The sequence below is a fragment of the Chiloscyllium punctatum genome, chromosome 24 (assembly GCF_047496795.1).
Source record: "Chiloscyllium punctatum isolate Juve2018m chromosome 24, sChiPun1.3, whole genome shotgun sequence".
Classification (NCBI taxonomy): Eukaryota; Metazoa; Chordata; class Chondrichthyes; order Orectolobiformes; family Hemiscylliidae; genus Chiloscyllium; species Chiloscyllium punctatum.
In genome coordinates this window covers 31592338-31610905 of record NC_092762.1, presented here as the reverse complement: position 1 = coordinate 31610905, position 18568 = coordinate 31592338, and the positions used below count along the sequence as shown (strand labels likewise).

Below are 18568 nucleotides of genomic sequence, written 5' to 3'. Positions count from 1 at the left end.
TGCACTGTCAGAGGGCCAATAAAGAGGGAGTGCTGCACTATCAGTGGGTCAGTACTGAAGCAGTGCTGCACTGTTAGAGGGTCAGTACTGAGTGAATGCTGCACTGTTAGAGGGTCAGGACTGAGGGAGCGCTGCACTTTTAGAGGTCAGCCCTGAGGGAGTGCTGCACCATTAGAGGGTCAGTACTGAGGGTTTGCTGCACTGAGAGTGGGTCAGTTCTGAGGACGCACCACCATGTCAGAGTTTCAGTACTGAGGGAGTGCTGCACTGTCAGAGGGTCAGTACTGAGCTAGTGCCGCACTGTCAGAACGTCAGTCCTGCTTGAGCACTGCACTGTCAGAAGGCCAGAACTGAGGGAGTGCTGCCCTCTCAGTGGGTCTGTACTGAGGGAGTGCTGCATTGTCAGAGGGTCAGTACTGAGGTAGTGCTGCATTGTCAGTGGGTCAGTACTGAGGTAGTGCTGCACTGTCAGAGGGCCTGGACTGAGCGAGTGCTGCAATGTCAGTGGGTCAGTACTGAGGGGGTGTTGCATTGTCAGTGGGTCAGTGCTGAGGGAGTGCTGCACTGTCAGTGGGTCAGGACTGAAAGAGTGCTGCACTGTCAGTGGGTCAGTCCTGAGGGAGTGCTGCACTGCTGCACTGTCAGAAAGTCAGTACTGAGGGAGTGCTGCCCTCTCAGTGGGTCAGTACTGAGAGAGTGCTGCACTGTCAGAGGGTCAGTACTGAGGGAGTGCTGCACTGTCAGTGGGTCAGTACTGAGGGAGTGCTGTACAGTCAGAAAGTCAGTACTGCGGGAGTGCTGCCCTGTCAGATGGTCGGTCCTGAGGGAGTGCTGCACTGTCAGAGGGTCAGTACTGAGGCAGTGCTGCACTGTCGGGGTCAGTACTGAGGAAGCGCTGTACTCGAGGAAGATCCGTACTAAGGGAGTGCTGCCCACTCAGTGGGTCTGTACTGAGGCAGTGCTGCACTGTCAGAGGTCAGTCCTGAGGGAGTGCTGCACCATTACAGGTTCAGTACGGAGGGTTTGCTGCACTGAGAGTGGGTCAGTTCTGAGGACGCACCACCATGTCAGAGTTCCAGTACTGAGGGAGTGTTGCACTGTCAGTGGGTTATTACTGAGAGAGTGCTGCACTATCATTGGGTTAGTACTGAGGGTGTGCTGCACTGTCAGTGGGTCAGTACTGCAGGAGTGTTGCATTGTCAGTGGGTCAGTACTGAGGGAGTGCTGCACTGTCAGAAAGTCAGTACTGTGGGAGTGCTGCCCTCTCAGTGTGTCAGTACTGAGGGAGTGCTGCATTGTCAGTGGGTCAGTACTGAGGTAGTGCTGCACTGTCAGAGGGCCAGGACTGAGGGAATGCTGCACTGTCAGAGGGTCAGTACTGAGGGGGTGCTGCACTCTCAGAGGGTCAGTACTGAGGGAGTGCTGCACTGTCAGAGGGTCAGTACTGAGAGAGTGCTGCACTCTCAGAGGGTCAGTACTGAGGGAGTGCTGCACTGTCAGTGGGTCAGTACTGAGAGAGTGCTGCGCTGTCAGAACGTCAGTACTGCTGGAGCGCTGCACTGTCAGAAGGTCAGTACTGAGGGTGTGCTGCCCTCTCAGTGGGTTTGTATAGAGGGAGTGCTGCAATGTCAGTGGGTCAGTACTGAGGGAGTGCTGCACTGTCAGTGTGTCAGTACTGAGGTAGTGCTGCACTGTGGATGGCCAGGACTGAGGGAGTGCTGCACTGTTAGATGGTCAGTACTGAGGGAGTACTGCAATGTCAGTGGGTCAGTACTGCAGGAGTGTTGCATTGTCAGTGGCTCAGTACTGAGGGAGTGCTGCACTGTCAGAGGGCCAATAAAGAGGGAGTGCTGCACTGTTAGAGGGTCAGTACTGAGGGAGCGCTGCACTTTTAGAGGTCAGCCCTGAGGGAGTGCTGCACCATTAGAGGGTCAGTACTGAGGGTTTGCTGCACTGAGAGTGGGTCAGTTCTGAGGACGCACCACCATGTCAGAGTTTCAGTACTGAGGGAGTGCTGCACTGTCAGAGGGTCAGTACTGAGCTAGTGCCGCACTGTCAGAACGTCAGTCCTGCTGTCGCGCTGCACTGTCAGAAGGCCAGAACTGAGGGAGTGCTGCCCTCTCAGTGGGTCTGTACTGAGGGAGTGCTGCATTGTCAGTGGGTCAGTACTGAGGTAGTGCTGCATTGTCAGTGGGTCAGTACTGAGGTAGTTCTGCCCTCTCAATGGGTCAGTACTGAGAGAGTGCTGCACTGTCAGAGGGTCAGTACTGAGGTAGTGCTGCACTGTCAGTGGGCCAGGACTGAGGGAGTGCTGCCCTCTCAGTGGGTCTGTACTGAGGGAGTGCTGCATTGTCAGTGGGTCAGTACTGAGGTAGTGCTGCATTGTCAGTGGGTCAGTACTGAGGTAGTGCTGCACTGTCAGAGGGCCAGGACTGAGGGAGTGCTACATTGTCAGAGGGTCAGTACTGAGGGGGTGCTGCATTGTCAGTGGGTCAGTACTGAGGGAGTGGTGCACTGTCAGAGGGCCAGGACTGAGGGAGTGCTGCACTGTCAGTGGATCAGTACAGAGGGAGTGCTGCACTGTCAGAGGGTCAGTACTGAGGGAGTGCTGCACTGTCTGAGGTCAGTCCTGAGGGAGTGTTGCATTGTCAGTGGGTCAGTACTGAGGGGGTGCTGCATTGTCAGTGGGTCAGTACTGAGGGAGTGCTGCACCATCACTGGGTCAGTACTGAAGGAGTGCTGCACTGTTAGAGGGTCAGTACTGAGGGGGTGCTGCATTGTCAGTGGGTCAGTACTGAGGGAGTGCTGAACTCTCAGAAGGTCAGTAATGAGGGAGTGCTGCCCTCTCAGTGGGTCAGTACTGAGGGAGTGCTGCACTGTCAGAAGGTCAGTACTGAGGAGTGCTGCCCTCTCAGTGCGTCAGTTCTGAGGGAGTGCTGCACTGTCAGAAGGTCAGTACTGAGGGAGTGCTGCCCTGTCAGTGGGTCAGTACTGAGAGAGTGCTGCCCTGTCAGTGGGTCAGTACTGAGGGAGTGCTGCACTGTCAGAGGGTCACTAGTGAGGGAGTGCTGCCCTGTCAGTGAATCAGTAGTGAATGAGCATTCCCGTTTGAATTATTCAGTACTGAGAATGTGTCAGTGCTGAGGGAGTGCCTCACTGTTTCAGAGTCAGTACTGCTGGAGTGCTGCACTGTCAGAGGGTCAGTACTGAGGGAGTGCTGCATTGTCAGTGGATAAGTACTGAGGTCGTGCTGCATTGTCAGTTGGTCAGTATTGAGGGCCAGGACTGAGGGAGTGCTGCACTGTTAGAGGGTCAGTACTGAGGGAGTGCTGAACTCTCAGAAGGTCAGTAATGAGCGAGTGCTGCCCTCTCAGTGGGTCAGTACTGAGGGAGTGCTGCACTGTCAGAAGGTCAGTACTGAGGAGTGCTGCCCTCTCAGTGCGTCAGTTCTGAGGGAGTGCTGCACTGTCAGAAGGTCAGTGCTGAGGGAGTGTTGCATTGTCAGTGGGTCAGTGCTGAGGGAGTGCTGCACTGTCAGTGGGTCAGGGCTGAAAGAGTGTTGCATTGTCAGTGGGTCAGTGCTGAGGGAGTGCTGCCCTCTCAGTGGGTCAGTACTGAGAGAGTGCTGCACTGTCAGAGGGTCAGTACTGAGGGAGTGCTGCACTGTCAGAGGGTCAGTACTGACGGAGTGCTGTACAGTCAGAAAGTCAGTACTGAGGGAGTGCTGCCCTGTCAGATGGTCGGTCCTGAGGGAGTGCTGCACTGTCAGAGTGTCAGTACTGAGGCAGTGCTGCACTGTTGGGGTCAGTACTGAGGAAGCGCTGTACTCGTATTAAGATCCGTATTAAGGGAGTGCTGCCCACTCAGTGGGTCTGTACTGAGGCAGTGCTGCACTATCAGAGGTTAGCCCTGAGGGAGTGCTGCACCATTACAGGTTCAGTACGGAGGGTTTGCTGCACTGAGAGTGGGTCAGTTCTGAGGACGCACCACCATGTCAGAGTTTCAGTACTGAGGGAGTGTTGCACTGTCAGTGGGTTATTACTGAGACAGTGCTGCACTATCATTGGGTCAGTACTGAGGGTGTGCTGCACTGTCAGTGGGTCAGTACTGCAGGAGTGTTGCATTGTCAGTGGGTCAGTACTGAGGGAGTGCTGCACTGTCAGAAAGTCAGTATTGAGGGAGTGCTCCCCTCTCAGTGTGTCAGTACTGAGGGAGTGCTGCATTGTCAGTGGGTCAGTGCTGAGGTAGTGCTGCACTGTCAGAGGGCCAGGACTGAGGGAATGCTGCACTGTCAGAGGGTCAGTACTGAGGGGGTGCTGCACTCTCAGAGGGTCAGTACTGAGGGAGTGCTGCACTGTCAGAGGGTCAGTACTGAGCTAGTGCTGCACTATCATTGGGTCAGTACTGAGGGTGTGCTGCACTGTCAGTGGGTCAGTACTGAGAGAGTGCTGCACTGTCAGAGGGCCAATAAAGAGGGAGTGCTGCACTATCAGTGGGTCAGTACTGAAGGAGTGCTGCACTGTTCGAGGGTCAGTACTGAGTGAATGCTGCACTGTTAGAGGGTCAGTACTGAGGGAGCGCTGCACTTTTAGAGGTCAGCCCTGAGGGAGTGCTGCACCATTAGAGGGTCAGTACTGAGGGTTTGCTGCACTGAGAGTGGGTCAGTTCTGAGGACGCACCACCATGTCAGAGTTTCAGTACTGAGGGAGTGCTGCCCTCTCAGTGCGTCAGTTCTGAGGGAGTGCTGCACTGTCAGAGGGTCAGTACTGAGCTAGTGCTGCACTGTCAGAACGTCAGTCCTGCTGTAGCGCTGCACTGTCAGAAGGCCAGAACTGAGGGAGTGCTGCCTTCTCAGTGGGTCTGTACTGAGGGAGTGCTGCATTGTCAGTGGGTCAGTACTGAGGTAGTGCTGCATTGTCAGTGGGTCAGTACTGAGGTAGTGCTGCACTGTCAGAGGGCCAGGACTGAGGGAGTGCTGCACTGTCAGAGGGTCAGTACTGAGGGAGTGCTGCACTGTCAGTGGGTCAGTACTGAGGTAGTGCTGCACTGTCAGAGGGCCAGGACTGAGGGAGTGCTGCACGGTCAGAGGGTCATTACTGAGGGGGTGCTGCATTGTCAGTGGGTCAGTACTGAGGGAGTGCTGCACTGTAAGAGGGCCAGGACTGAGGGAGTGCTGCACTGTCAGTGGATCAGTACAGAGGGAGTGCTGCACTGTCAGAGGGTCAGTACTGAGGGAGTGCTGCACTGTCTGAGGTCAGTCCTGAGGGAGTGTTGCATTGTCAGTGGGTCAGTACTGAGGGGGTGCTGCATTGTCAGTGGGTCAGTACTGAGGGAGTGCTGCACCATCACTGGGTCAGTACTGAAGGAGTGCTGCACTGTTAGAGGGTCAGTACTGAGGGAATGCTGCACTGTCAGAGGGTCAGTCCTGAGAGAGTGCTGCCCTCTCAATGGGTCAGCACTGTGGGAGTGCTGCACTGTTAGAGGGTCAGTACTGAGGGAGTGCTGAACTCTCAGAAGGTCAGTACTGAGGGAGTGCTGCCCTCTCAGTGGGTCAGTACTGAGGCAGTGCTGCGCTGTCAGAAGGTCAGTACTGAGGGAGTGCTGCCCTGTCAGTGGGTCAGTACTGAGGGAGTGCTGCACTGTCAGAAGGTCAGTACTGAGCAAGTGCTGCCCTCTCATTGGGTCAGTACTGCGGGAGTGCTGCACTGTCAGTGGGTTAGTACTGAGGGAGTGCTGTACTGTCAGTGGGTCAGTACTGAGGGAGTGCTGCATTGTCAGTGGGTTAGTGCTGAGGGAGTGCTGCCCTGTCAGAGGTTCAGTACTGAGGGAGTGCTGCACTGTCAGAAGTTCAGGACTGAATGTGCGCTCCATTGTCAGAGGATCAGTATTGATGGAGCGCTGCACTGTCAGAGGTTAGGACTGACAGAATGCACCAATGCCAGACGTTCAGTACTGACAGAACGCAGCCATGTCAGACAGTCAGATCTGAGGGAATGCTGTGGAATTACGGATCATAGAGCGTAGAAAAGTATAGCACAGAACAGGCCCTTCAGCTTATGATGTTTAGCCAAGGATTCGAACATAGAACATTACAGTGCAGTACAGGCCCTTCGGCCCTCGACGTTGCACCGACCTGTCATTCTAATCTAATTCTGGATTAGTGGTGCTGGAAGAGCACAGCAGTTCAGGCAGCATCCAAGTAGCTTCGAAATCGACGTTTCGGGCAAAAGCCCTTCATCAGGAGTATTCCTGATGAAGGGCTTTTGCACGAAACGTCGATTTCGAAGCTACTTGGATGCTGCCTGAACTGCTGTGCTCTTCCAGCACCACTCATCCAGAATCTGGTTTCCAGCATCTGCAGTCATTGTTTTTACCTCATTCTAATCTAATGCCCATCTAACCTGCACTATTCCATGAACGTCCATATGCTTGTCCAATGACGACTTAAATGTACTTAAAGTTGGTGAATCTACTTCCGTTGCAGGCAAAGCATTCCATACCCTTACTACTCTCTGAGTAAAGAAACTACCTCTGACATCTGTCCTATATCTATCACCCCTCAATTTAAAATTATGCCCCCTCGTGCTTGCCGTCACCATACTTGGAAAAAGGCTCTCTAACCCTCTGATTCTCTTATATGTCTTTATTAAGTCACGTCTCAACCTTCTTCTCTCGAACGAAAACAGCCTCAAGTCCCTCAGACTTTCCTCATAAGACATTCCTTCCATACCAGGCAATATCCTAATAAATCTCCTCTGCACCCTTTCTAAAGCTTCCACATCCTTCTTATACTGCGGTGACCAGAACTGTACACAATACTCCAAGTGCGGCCGCACTAGAGTTTTGTACAGCTGTAGCATGGTTCCAGAACTCGATCTCTCTATTAATAAAAGCTAAAACACTGTATGCCTTCTTAACAACCCTGTCAACCTGGGTGGCAACTTTCAAGGATCTGTGTACCTGGACACCGAGATCTCTCTGCTCATCTACACGACCAAGAATCATACCATTAACCCAGCTCTTTGCATTCCGGTTACTCTGACCAAAGTGAGTCACCTCACACTTGTCCGCATTAAACTCCATTTGCCACCTCTCAGCCCAGCTCTGCAGCTTATCTATGTCTCTCTGTAACCTACAACATCTTTCGTGTCGCTATCCACAACTCCACCGACCTTAGTGTCATCTGCAAATTTACTGACCCACCCTTCTACTCCCTTATCCAGGTCGTTTATAAAAATGACTAACAGCAGTGGGCCCAACACCGACCCTTGCAGTACATCACTGGTAACTGGACTCCAGGATGAACATTTCCCATCAACCACCACCCTCTGTCTTCTTTCAGCAAGCCAATTACGGATCCAAACTGCCATATCTTCCATAATCCCATTCCTCCGATTTTGTACAATAGCCTACTGTGGGGAACCTTATCAAAAGCCTTGCTGAAATCCATATACACCACATCAACTGGTTTATTCTCATCTACCTGTTTGGTCACCTTCTCAAAGAACTCAATAAGGTTTGTGAGGCATGACCTACCCTTCACAAAACCATGCTGACTATCCCTAATCAAATTATTCTTTTATAGATGATTAGGAATCCTATCCCTTATAACCTTTTCCAACCCTTTACCAACAACTGAAGTAAGGCTCACTGGTCTATAATAATCAGGATTTTCTCTACTCCCCTTCTTGAACAGGGGAACCACATTTCCCATCCTGCAGTCTTCTGGCACTATTCCTGTAGACAATGATGATTTAAAGATCAATGCCAAAGGCTCAGCAATCTCCTCCCTGGCTTCCCAGAGAATCATAGGATAAATCCCATCCGGCCCAGGGGACTTACCTATTTTCACACTCTGCAGGATTTCTAATACCTCCTTCTTGTGAACCTCAATCACACCTAGTCTAGTAGCCTGTATCTCAGTATTCTCCTCGACAACATTATCATTTTCTAGAGTGAATACTGACGAAAAATATTCATTTAGTGCTTCCCCTATCTCCTCTGACTCCACACACAATTTCCCACTACTATCCTTGATTGTCCCTAATCTTACTCTCGTCATTCTTTTATTCCTTAAATCCCTATAGAAAGCCTTAGGGTTTACCCTGATCCGATCCGCCAACAACTTCTCATGTCTCCTCCTGGCTCTTCTGAGCTCTCTCTTTAGGTCTTTCCTGGCTACCTTGTCACCCTCAAGCTCCCTAACTGAGCCTTCACATCTCATCCTAGCATAATTCGGAGATGCCGAAGAAGAAGGCTTCTGTTAGGATGTACAAAGCTAAAAATCACACACAACACCAGGTTATAGTGCAACAGGTTTAATTGGAAGCACACTAGCTTTCAGAGCAACGCAATCACCTGATGAAGGAGCGTCGCTCCGAAAGCTAGTGAGCTTCCAATTAAACCTGTTGGACTATAATGTGGTGTTGTGTGATTTTTAGCATTGTACATCCTAACAGAAGCCTTCTTCTTCCTCTTGACCAGAGATTCCACTTCCTTCATAAACCACGGCTCCCACGCTCTACAGCTTCCTCTCTGCCTGACAGGTACATACTTATCTAGGACACACAGGAGCTTTTCCTTGAATAAGCTCCACATTTCTAATGTGCCTATCCCCTGCAGTTTCCTTCCCCATCCTATGCTTCCTAAATCTTACCTCACCGCATTGAAATTGCCTTTCCCACAGCTATAACTCTTACCCAGTGGTATACACCTATCCCTTTCTATCACTAAAGTCAACATAACAGAATTGTGATTGCTATCACAAAAGTGCTTACCTCCTTCCAAGTCTAACACCTGGCCGGGGTCATTACCCAGTACCAAATCTAATGTGGCTTCTCCCCTTATTGGCCTATCTACATACTGTGTCAGGATGCCCTCCTGCACACACTGGACAAAAACTGACCCATCTATAGTAGTCGTACTATAGTGTTCCCAGTTAATATTTGGAAAGTTGAAGTCCCCCATGACACCTACCCTGCCTCTCTCACTCCTATTGAGAATCATCTTTGCTATCCTTTCCTCTACATCTCTGGAACTATTCGGAGGGATGGGCTATCAATGCTGGCCAAGCCAGTGACACTCACATCACACAAAATGAATATTATAAAAAAAAGAATGCCTGCAAGATTAAAATGGCTCTACACTGTCCGAACTGTCATCTTTCCCTCTTCTTATTGAGGAAGACAAAAGAATCTCACCTTACCTTTCTCATGTTCACCTTTCTCACCAAAGCCCAGTATTCACCCAGGCCCTTACTTATACCAACCAGCAGCACTGCCACAACCAACACAGCAGCCCCTCTCAAAATCTCTTGTCAGTAGTTTTTTACTAACTGGTTACTTCAATTACAATGCAATCTCTACAATCAGACTAAGTACCATTTAGGTGACAACCAATTTTCTAACAGATTTTCTCGATTTGTCTCCTTTTTTGGTTAGAGGGAGGCGGGGGGAGGTGGAAACACGACAGTAATGTAAGATATATGTAATACAATGAGACAGGAAAGCTAGTATGACTCGTCTTGTCTCTTAGACACCGTTGAGTGAAGCAACACATTCATTGCATTATAAACATAACGCAACATTTCAACCCCACTCACACCTGGAGTGACAGAAATAAAATGCAAATCGGTTGGACAGGCTGGGTTTGTTTCAGCTGGAGTTTGGGAGAGTGAGGCGTGACATCACTGAAGTGTCTAAGATCCTGAATTACTTGATGAGGAGGATGTGGAAAGGACGTTTCCTCTTGTGGGCCATTCCTGAACGAGAGGGAACTGCTTTAAAATTGTGTTCACCATTTCAAGACAGATATGTGGAGATCAGAGGACAGTGCAATTTTGGAACTCTCTGCCCCAGAAGGTGGACTCACTGAGTATTTTAAGACACAGGTTGATAGATTCTTGTTAAGGGACTTTGGGGGGAGATGGAATATAAATCACAAACAGATCAGGTCTTATTGAATGGTGGAGCCGAATGGTCACCTTCTGCTTCTTTCTCACATGATGCCAGGACTGAGGGCTTTGTTTAAAATTCATGCACTGGATGTAGGTGTCACTGGCTATGGGCAAAATTATTATCCAGAGGGCAGGTAAGAGCCAACCACATTGCTGTGGGTCAGGAGTCACATGTCGGCCAGATTAGGTCAAGATAGCAGCTTCCTTCCCTAAAGGGCATCAGTGACCCAAATGGTTTTTTCCTGACAATCGAGAATAATTTCATCAATAGACTCATAATTCTAGATGAGTCTCTGGATTAACAGTTCAGCAATGGTACCATGAGGCTGTTACCGAACTACAAAGAGAGAGTTTTAAGGGTGTAAACCAAATCCTTGATCAAACAGGTAGAAATTAAGGAGAGCCTATAGAATGGAGGAGAGTTGAAGGGAATGGGGGAAGAGAATTACCAAGTTTAGGTTCAAGGCAGCTGAATCTAAAGCCACCAACAGGGGGGAGAATAAAATAAGAAACTGTCATGCAGCTAAAATTGGATAAGTACAGATAGTTTAGGGAGATGTGGAACTACGCAGGGAGGATAGGGTGAAGGCACGGGTTTAAAAGCGGTGAACCAAATGTTAAAATGATTTTGATCAGGTTAAGACTGAGTTCGCTGTCTTATGGGACTTGCTGCAAGGACACAGACAGTAGAATCTGAGGTGATCATGAGTATATGGAGGTAGACTGTGGGAGACAAGCTGGGACTGTATTGGAGTAGTCATGGTGAGAGGGAACCAATGCTGGATGGAGGGTTTCAGCAGCTGACGGACTGACACTGAGGTGAGCCATTGGAAACTGAGCAAGTGACCACCATCTAATAGGACAGAGAAACTGATCCATCAGCCTGAAACTGACTGACCACATGGCTGTCAGTGACTCCAACACAAGTGAATGAATGGAAACATTGCTCAGAGCCTGTTTCTGTAACATTCAACACAACCAGGAAATGGAAAGTGAACAATGAGCGGAAAACAAGGCCATTGCTCTGTTAGAGTCAACATCATTTAACATTAAGTTAGCGAAGATTATTGATTTTCAGAGTATTGGAATCTGCAGAAAGCAATCTCCCAGAATCACAGGAAAAGGGGAAAGTAAACAACATTCTTGGCAAAGACATAATGAACCAACTGCTTGTATAAAAACAGCTCAGAACAAAGGGGCTGAATCCTCCACAAACTGACAAACACAGATCCCATCAGATTTGTAGACAGAGGTTGGAATTCTTTAGAAAAACCCCTTCCCTGCTGACGGTGTGTGCTGGAAACCATTCGCACTGTGATCTACTACTTATTTCCTTTGGAAAGAATCTCTGTTTCCACAAAGAAAAGCAGGTGTGTCCCTCATTGTTCGCCTGATTCACAGACAAAGGAAACCTGATCGGGGTCTCTCAGATAAAAATTAAGCTACTAGCGATATTGCACATAACAAGAGCTTAGAACACAACAGATTCTAGTGAAACCAACAATGCAATGAAAAAGGTGAATTAGTCTGTATAATCGTGCAGACTCTCTCATTCAAATAATTCGGTCAACTGCTAAACATTTTTAAACTATTAATACCAATGTATACATATTCATTTCCTTTCCTAATTTTCTCCAAAAAATGTATCTGATTATTCCCTTGAAAATATATTTTAAATGATCAATTCATAATCACATTTCACTTCAAACTATTCTCAGTGCAGAACATCTTGCAATCTAAAACATGTTTCTTATCAATGATGACACTATATATCAAACAGTTTCCAGTTCAACCATCTGTCCAAACATTGCTTTGGTTCATTATTGCAGGAAAATTACAGTTTTTTTTAGATCTTTCCATTACTTTCTTCCCTAATAACAATGCATGGTGCAATAGGTGACAAGCATTAAAATAAAGTTGAATCTTCAATGCAAGAAATGCTACAAATAATCACATATCATTCAGTTCATTCATTGTCATTGATTTCCAGAGTTATTTTCAGTGTATGATCAAGTTAAATTCACTTAAATAATCACAGTAGAATTTTCACCTCTATAGTTATGTGAAGTGAATGTAAAATGTTTCTTATTTCAAGTAAAACCAGATTCACATTTTGTTCTGCTTTATTCCAGGAATGACGGAATGTGTTGCACTATTATGAGAAACAGGAACAAGTGAAGGTGGTGCCTCTCAGAGGTGAGGCCTTAAAGCCAAAGGGCCAGGTGGTAGTTACAGTGGGAGGGGGGTACCTAGTGCCCCGCTCTCCTCAGAAGGCAGTGAGGATGGTGACACTGACTGGAATGGGTTAGATGACAAAGCACCCAAATATGGACAGAGGGACGACAATGGGTGGGATGACCCACTGCCCTGTAAGGCCCAGAAGGCCGTGTCTATGGCACCACTGGGCATCAAAGCTCAAACTTGGACAGACAGTAGGGAGCAACAAAGGGAACTGACAGAAACTAAACCTGAACAGTTCACCCGCTGAACGATAGATGTTGGTGAATGAACACGTAGCCTGATAGAGAAATGGTATTAATGGGCCTTATTGGGAGAATATGGATGAATTAGTTGAGGTACGTAGTCTCACTGATGTTGATGTACATATCCTCCCTCGGCCCAAGATGCCCTGAAGTGTACAACAGAACCTGTCCCTACAATGAGAAGGTCGGGGTGCGAGCTGGTTCCCCCCAGTGCACAGCCGATCAGTGCCTCCAGGCATTTACAGATATTACAGGGACACACTGTGGAGGGGACAGCCTGAATGGGCTAAAATAACCTTGGTGGCTCAGGGACCCAAGGGTAATATCGAGGATCACACAGAGAGGAAGCCTGAGGTGTGTAAGGACCACGGGGGATTACCAAACCCCAACCTGTGATGATGAAATCGGTTTGATGTATTTAAAAGATGACATGGGACCCTATTTAACTGCAATTATAAACATGGGACTCCCAGTGGGAGATAATTCTAACCACACTCTGAATTGGACCATGAGAGCTGAGGCAAACACAGAAACAGAGGGGAATAGCTGCAGTACAGGGAGGGTAATCAGACCCACAATGTTACGAGGGAAGCAGGAAAGGGCACATAGACAAGGAACGTAGGCAGAGAGAGGGAGATAGTTCATATTGTGTGTGGGGTGTGTTCACGTAGGTATATGCATAGCGCATGAATATTTATTGACACGCTGTTCAGGGGCCAACACTTGCATGATGCTGATACCGGAGCATCTTTGACAGTTACTGATAAGGATTTACCCCTCACCCCCTCAATTACTAAAATGAGAGCAGTCAGAGAGGGAACCTAGGAAGTTGGATGAAGCAAACCTGTCCCGATGTAGATCGGGAGTATGACAAAATATATTCAGATATGGAGGTGTGAAACTCAAGAAGGGACCATTCTGGGAGTTGCTCCTATTTATTCTAAAACTATTGATCTGAACACCCGAATTTAAACATGGGGATGCTCCGGCCAGGACTGGGACAGAAAGAAAAGGAGAGGCAACCTCTCCGGAGTAGCTACATTGTAGGGAGACTGAGACAGTCAGAGAATCTGGTGGGTTATAGCTCGGACCCACTCAGTGGTGTGCATAACTCAAACAGGAATGTGAGTTGTTATCTATCGACCCTGTAAAGATTGAGGGCCCTCTCATTCCCCACACAAATGGGATCTCATCAAAGCTGGGGCTGAGGACGCAGTAATTGTGACAGTGACAGATTGACAGAAGCTGGAAATAATCTGTGTCAATACCTGTGGACATTGAATGGCAGAAGAAAGTGGTGTTTACTGACCGAGGAGAACAGGCCACCAGGATACTATTACCTCAGGGATCCCGCAATATTTCAGTATATCCCACCGATGTGTGTTTGATGGATTTCATCACACTGATCTTACCAACACCTCATCACCACAGTCGGTGAGAAAGAACATATCCAGATATTAAACAGAGTATTGGGTCAGGTTAGCCAGGCCAGGCTTAAAATTAACGCACAGAGAGTGCAACTGGGAAGGTAGGGAGAGACGGAACTGGGACATCATATTGGGAAGATCAAATCAGGAAGGGAGAGGGGACAGTCCCAGCAGGAACAAAAACTATGATTATAAAACTATCCACCCACACACCGTAAAGGGGTCAGGCAAACTTTAGGATTGTTTAATTAATGTGGGAATTTTGTGGGGAATTATTCCGAAATAGAGAACCATCACGAGCCCTGACAGAAGCACGGACATTAGCCAGGGGTCAGGAAGGCAAAAGGTACACAGACAGTCAGCATGCCTTTGGTATAGTTCATGACTGGGCTTGGTGAAGGTACATCACCTTGTCTGGGGGCCACATAGAGCATGAAGGACAGGTCAGAGAGTTATTGGAAACAGCTAACTTTCCCAGTGAAGCAGCAATAAAGAAGATTAGAGCTCACAGGAAAGTCGAAACCCACACCAAAGGGGCAGTGTGTATGTGGATAAGGCAGGTAAAATACTGACTGAAACAGTGCAGACATTTGGGGAAGTGACAGTGGCAGTAGCTGCAGAAGTGAGAAAGGAAAGTTTAAAGACCTTCCCAGATACAGCCCCACAACAGGAAAGACATGAATGGGAAAAGGGTGGACAGTAATAGGACACGACAGAGTCTGGGTGATCCAGCAGTGTCACTACACTGTATAAGGCAAACACTATTAAAAATATATCATGGATCAACCCATATTGGGCAGGATACAATGCAATATCAGATGCCCCACTACAAGGGTGGCCTGGAACAGGGAGAGATACAGCAAGGTTTTGTTGAAGGTGTGTAGTCTGTACACAATGTAAGCCAGGCAATGCAATCAGGATAAATTGGAGGCAGCAGCAGAGGATCAGGGGCCCATGGGAAGAATTAAGGATGGATTTTACACACACCCCCATCCCAATCCCAGGGAAGGAAGTCCTGCTGGGTCTTAATACACAGGTTTACTCAATGAGTGGAAGCAATCCCCTGAAAATTCTGACAAAGGGACATATGTTCCACGGAACATAGTTAAACTGCTATGTGCCCTGTTTGATACTGAACAGAAATCCCATTCCCCATACCACCCCCAGAGCTCAGGGACAGTTGAAGGAATGAAGCAGACACTGAAAGCTAGTCTGACTAAGGCTGTGACAGAGCTAGGCAGGGACGGGTTAGCGTAATCCCCACCATCTGAATGAAACTGAAGTCAACCCCAGCAGAGGGGACGGGGCTGTCCCTTTGAATCAGTGACTGGATGGACTATGCAACTGCAGAGGGTGTGGTAGTGGGAGGGCTGGAGATGTGCAATGGCAAGGATAGGGTTAACCAATTTGTGAAAGAAATGGCAAAGCAACAGCATGAGCTGAGAGGGGAAGTTGCAGAAGGATAGAGAATCAGAAACTGGGAAACGGAGCACAGAAACATCCCAGCTGACATCCCGAACCCAGGAGATCAGGTCGGGGGGGAGATATATTACTGGAACATATACAGGAAACACATCAAAATGCTGTACTTGTCTGGAGGAGCCACAGAATTCCAGAGAGGAACCTCTCCCATTATGCACTACAAAGGAGCTCTGAATAAACATCATTTGGAGATGCCGGCGTTGGACTGGGGTGTACAAAGTTAAAAGTCGCACTGTGGGCGGCACGGTGGCACAGTGGTTAGCACTGCTGCCTCACAGTGCCAGAGACCTGGGTTCAATTCTTGCCTCAGGTGACTGACTGTGTGGAGTTTGCACATTCTCCCTGTGTCTGCGTGGGTTTCCCTCTGGGTGCTCTGGTTTCCTCCCACAGTCCAAAGATGTGCAGGTCAGGTAAATTGGCCATGCTAAATTGCCTGTAGTGTTAGGTGTAGGGGAATGGGTCTGGGTGGGTTGCACTTCGGCGGGTCAGTGTGGACTTGTTGGGCTGAAGGGCCTGTTTCCACACTGTAAGTAATCTAATCTAAACACCAGGTTATAGTCCAACAGGTTTAATTGGAAGCATGAATACATTCATGTAAAACTCTGAGCTCAAAGATTGCATGACTTTATGTAAAACTCCGTTATCTCACTTTTTAGATTGGAATCAATCCACACATCAGGTCATAGACAGAGAACACAGGGGGCTAACACCTTCAACATATTGTCTAGCTATCACCATTGTTAACAGCTAACCTGAGAATGCAACTTTTAAAAAAAGGGTTTTGTGATTTACACATGAAAGAAGTGAAACTATCGCTGTATTCTAACAGATGAAAGGCTTAACAGACAATCAATTTTTCAATGTATAATTTCAGTTACATCGCACTGCAAATTTTTGCTATAAATTCTGTGTTACGATCGAGCCCTCCACAATCACCTGATGAAGGAGCGTCGCTCCGAAAGCTAGTATGCTTCCAATTAAACCTGTTGGGCTATAACCTGATGTTGTGTGATTTTTAACTGAATAAACATTGGTCGTGCTCTAAACACAGAACTCAAGGCTCCTCTTTGATATTTCTCCCAGCAACAGTTGTGCAGGGGGCAAGTTGCTGGCTGGAGGTCTGTGGCCAGTGCCGTTCCACAAAGGTCAGAACTGGGACATCTGTTGTTTGTAATACAAATAAATGATTAGCTTGAAAATGTAAATGATTTAATTAGCAAGTTTGTACATTGTACAAACTCATGAAGTTGTGAATCTTGTCAAAGGATACAGCAAGGAAGAGGTCAGTTAGAAAGTTATGCGGAGAAATTGCAGATAGATTTTAATTCAGACAAGTGTGAGATGATGCGTTTTGGGAGGCTCATTGTAAGAGGAATGTATACACTAAACAGAAGGGCCCTTAGCAGCTTTGATATACAGAGGGATCTTCAGGTGCAATGTCACAGTTCCCTGAAACTGGTGAAGGAGCTGGATGGCAGGCTTGCCTTCTTCTCTCAGGGGAGTGAATATAAAACTGCAATTAGACCACCTTTGGAGCATTTTGTGCTGTTTTGATCACTGCATTATAAGGAGGTTGAAGAGTCTTTGGAGAGGGTGGTAACAGGTATACCAGGATGTTGCCTGGATTGGGAGAGGTTGGAAAATCTTGAATTGTTGTCTTTGGAATGTCAGTGGCTGCGGAGTGATCTGAGAGGCACAAACAGAGTGAATAATCTGAATCTTTTTCCAAGGTAGAAATGACAAATTCTAGAGGCCGTAGATTTAAGGAGAGAGGAGCAAGTTTAAAGGAAATGAAAACCGAAAGAACAGCAGATGCTGTAAACTAGAAATAAAAACAGAAGTTTCTGAAAACGCTCAGTAGTTCTAGCAGCATCTGTGAAGAGAAATGAGTTAACGTTTCTGAGGAAGGGGGACCAGACCCGAAACATTAACTGATTTTTCGTCACAGATGCTGCATGACCTGCTGAGCATTTCCAACAACATCTGTGCAAGTTTAAAGGAAGTTGCGTCAGGCAAGTTTCTTATGCAAAAGATGGTCAGTGACTAAATTGTACTTGCCTGAGAGATGGCAAAAGCAGAAACAATCACAATGTTTAAGAGGCATTTGGGCAGACAGATAGGCAGGCATGGGTTGGCAGGGATATGGATCATGTACAGGCAGATGGAATTAATTTGGAATGGCATCATGATCCACACAGACATGGTGGGCCGATTATTCCGGTGCTGTAATGTTCTGTTTTCCAGGGGGGAGAATGTGTGGAGCGAGAGATAATATTTTGAGTGGAATATGTCTCTTCTTTAGAACACACAGTAAGTTGATGCATTTTGAGAGAAGCAATGTAGAAAGGGAATATATATTTGAATGGCACAGACACATGGAGCAGGACAGCAGGAATGGGGGACAATGTGTACAAATCCTTAAAGAAGAGAGAACATAAAGTGTTTTGAGCAAATATATAGGATGCTGGGCTTCATTAATAGAAGGAATGATTACATACTCATGGAAAAGATGCTGACCGTTGACAAAGCTCTAGTTAGGTCACAGTCAATAATTGCATCCAATTGTGGTCAACAGATTCCTGGTCAGGATGAGGAAGTTAAAATACCACAGAGAGGTCAATTCCAAACTTTGCTTCTCTTTCAGGATGCATTGGCGACTCAAGAGTTAAACATTCTCCTGCCAAAGGTCTTACTGCCGTATTGTAAGTGTACAAGGCCTGTACTCTCCCAATACAGACCTTAGGAGGAGTGAGGCGGACTGTATCTTCAAAATAAAACCTCTTGGAGCCATACATGTGGATTCCACCATAACCACAGACAGAGGAATTTGCCGTTTCCAGACAAGATTGCGAGCCCTGGGCACAACCCTGTTAAACTGCCTCCTGCTCCCATTGTCTTTCATCCCCTCCATATTAGCATAGGTAAGTGAATCCCCCATTTACTGAAAGAAGAACCCTTCTGCCTTAATCTCTTCCCATCAACTTTTTTTTTATTTCAAAAATATACTTTATTCATAAATGATTTGATGGTCTGTACATTGGATCATGCCATACATATGTCCATATTTACAAACACAGATTCGACTTTATTCTTGTCCTTTACAATCCTGTGCATTTTTTCAATCTTGTATATATACATATATTTGGCTGAGGCATCAGCAGAGCCCAAAAAAACGTCTGTATGGGCCCCCTGTTCTTCTTTCGGCAGGCCGATCTTACACA

At 47.4% G+C, this 18568-nt stretch overlaps 1 long non-coding RNA gene across 1 annotated transcript in view; it reads left to right on the top strand.

Annotated features, from left to right (window-relative positions):
• LOC140494380 (uncharacterized) overlaps positions 1–18315 on the top strand; it is an 81164-nt gene extending 62849 nt beyond the window's left edge. The window contains exons 2-3 of the long non-coding RNA XR_011963942.1: positions 12088–12151; positions 17992–18315. This is a non-coding gene — a long non-coding RNA (uncharacterized lncRNA). The remainder of the gene's footprint in view (positions 1–12087; positions 12152–17991) is intronic.
• The last annotated feature ends 253 nt before the right edge of the window (positions 18316–18568 follow it).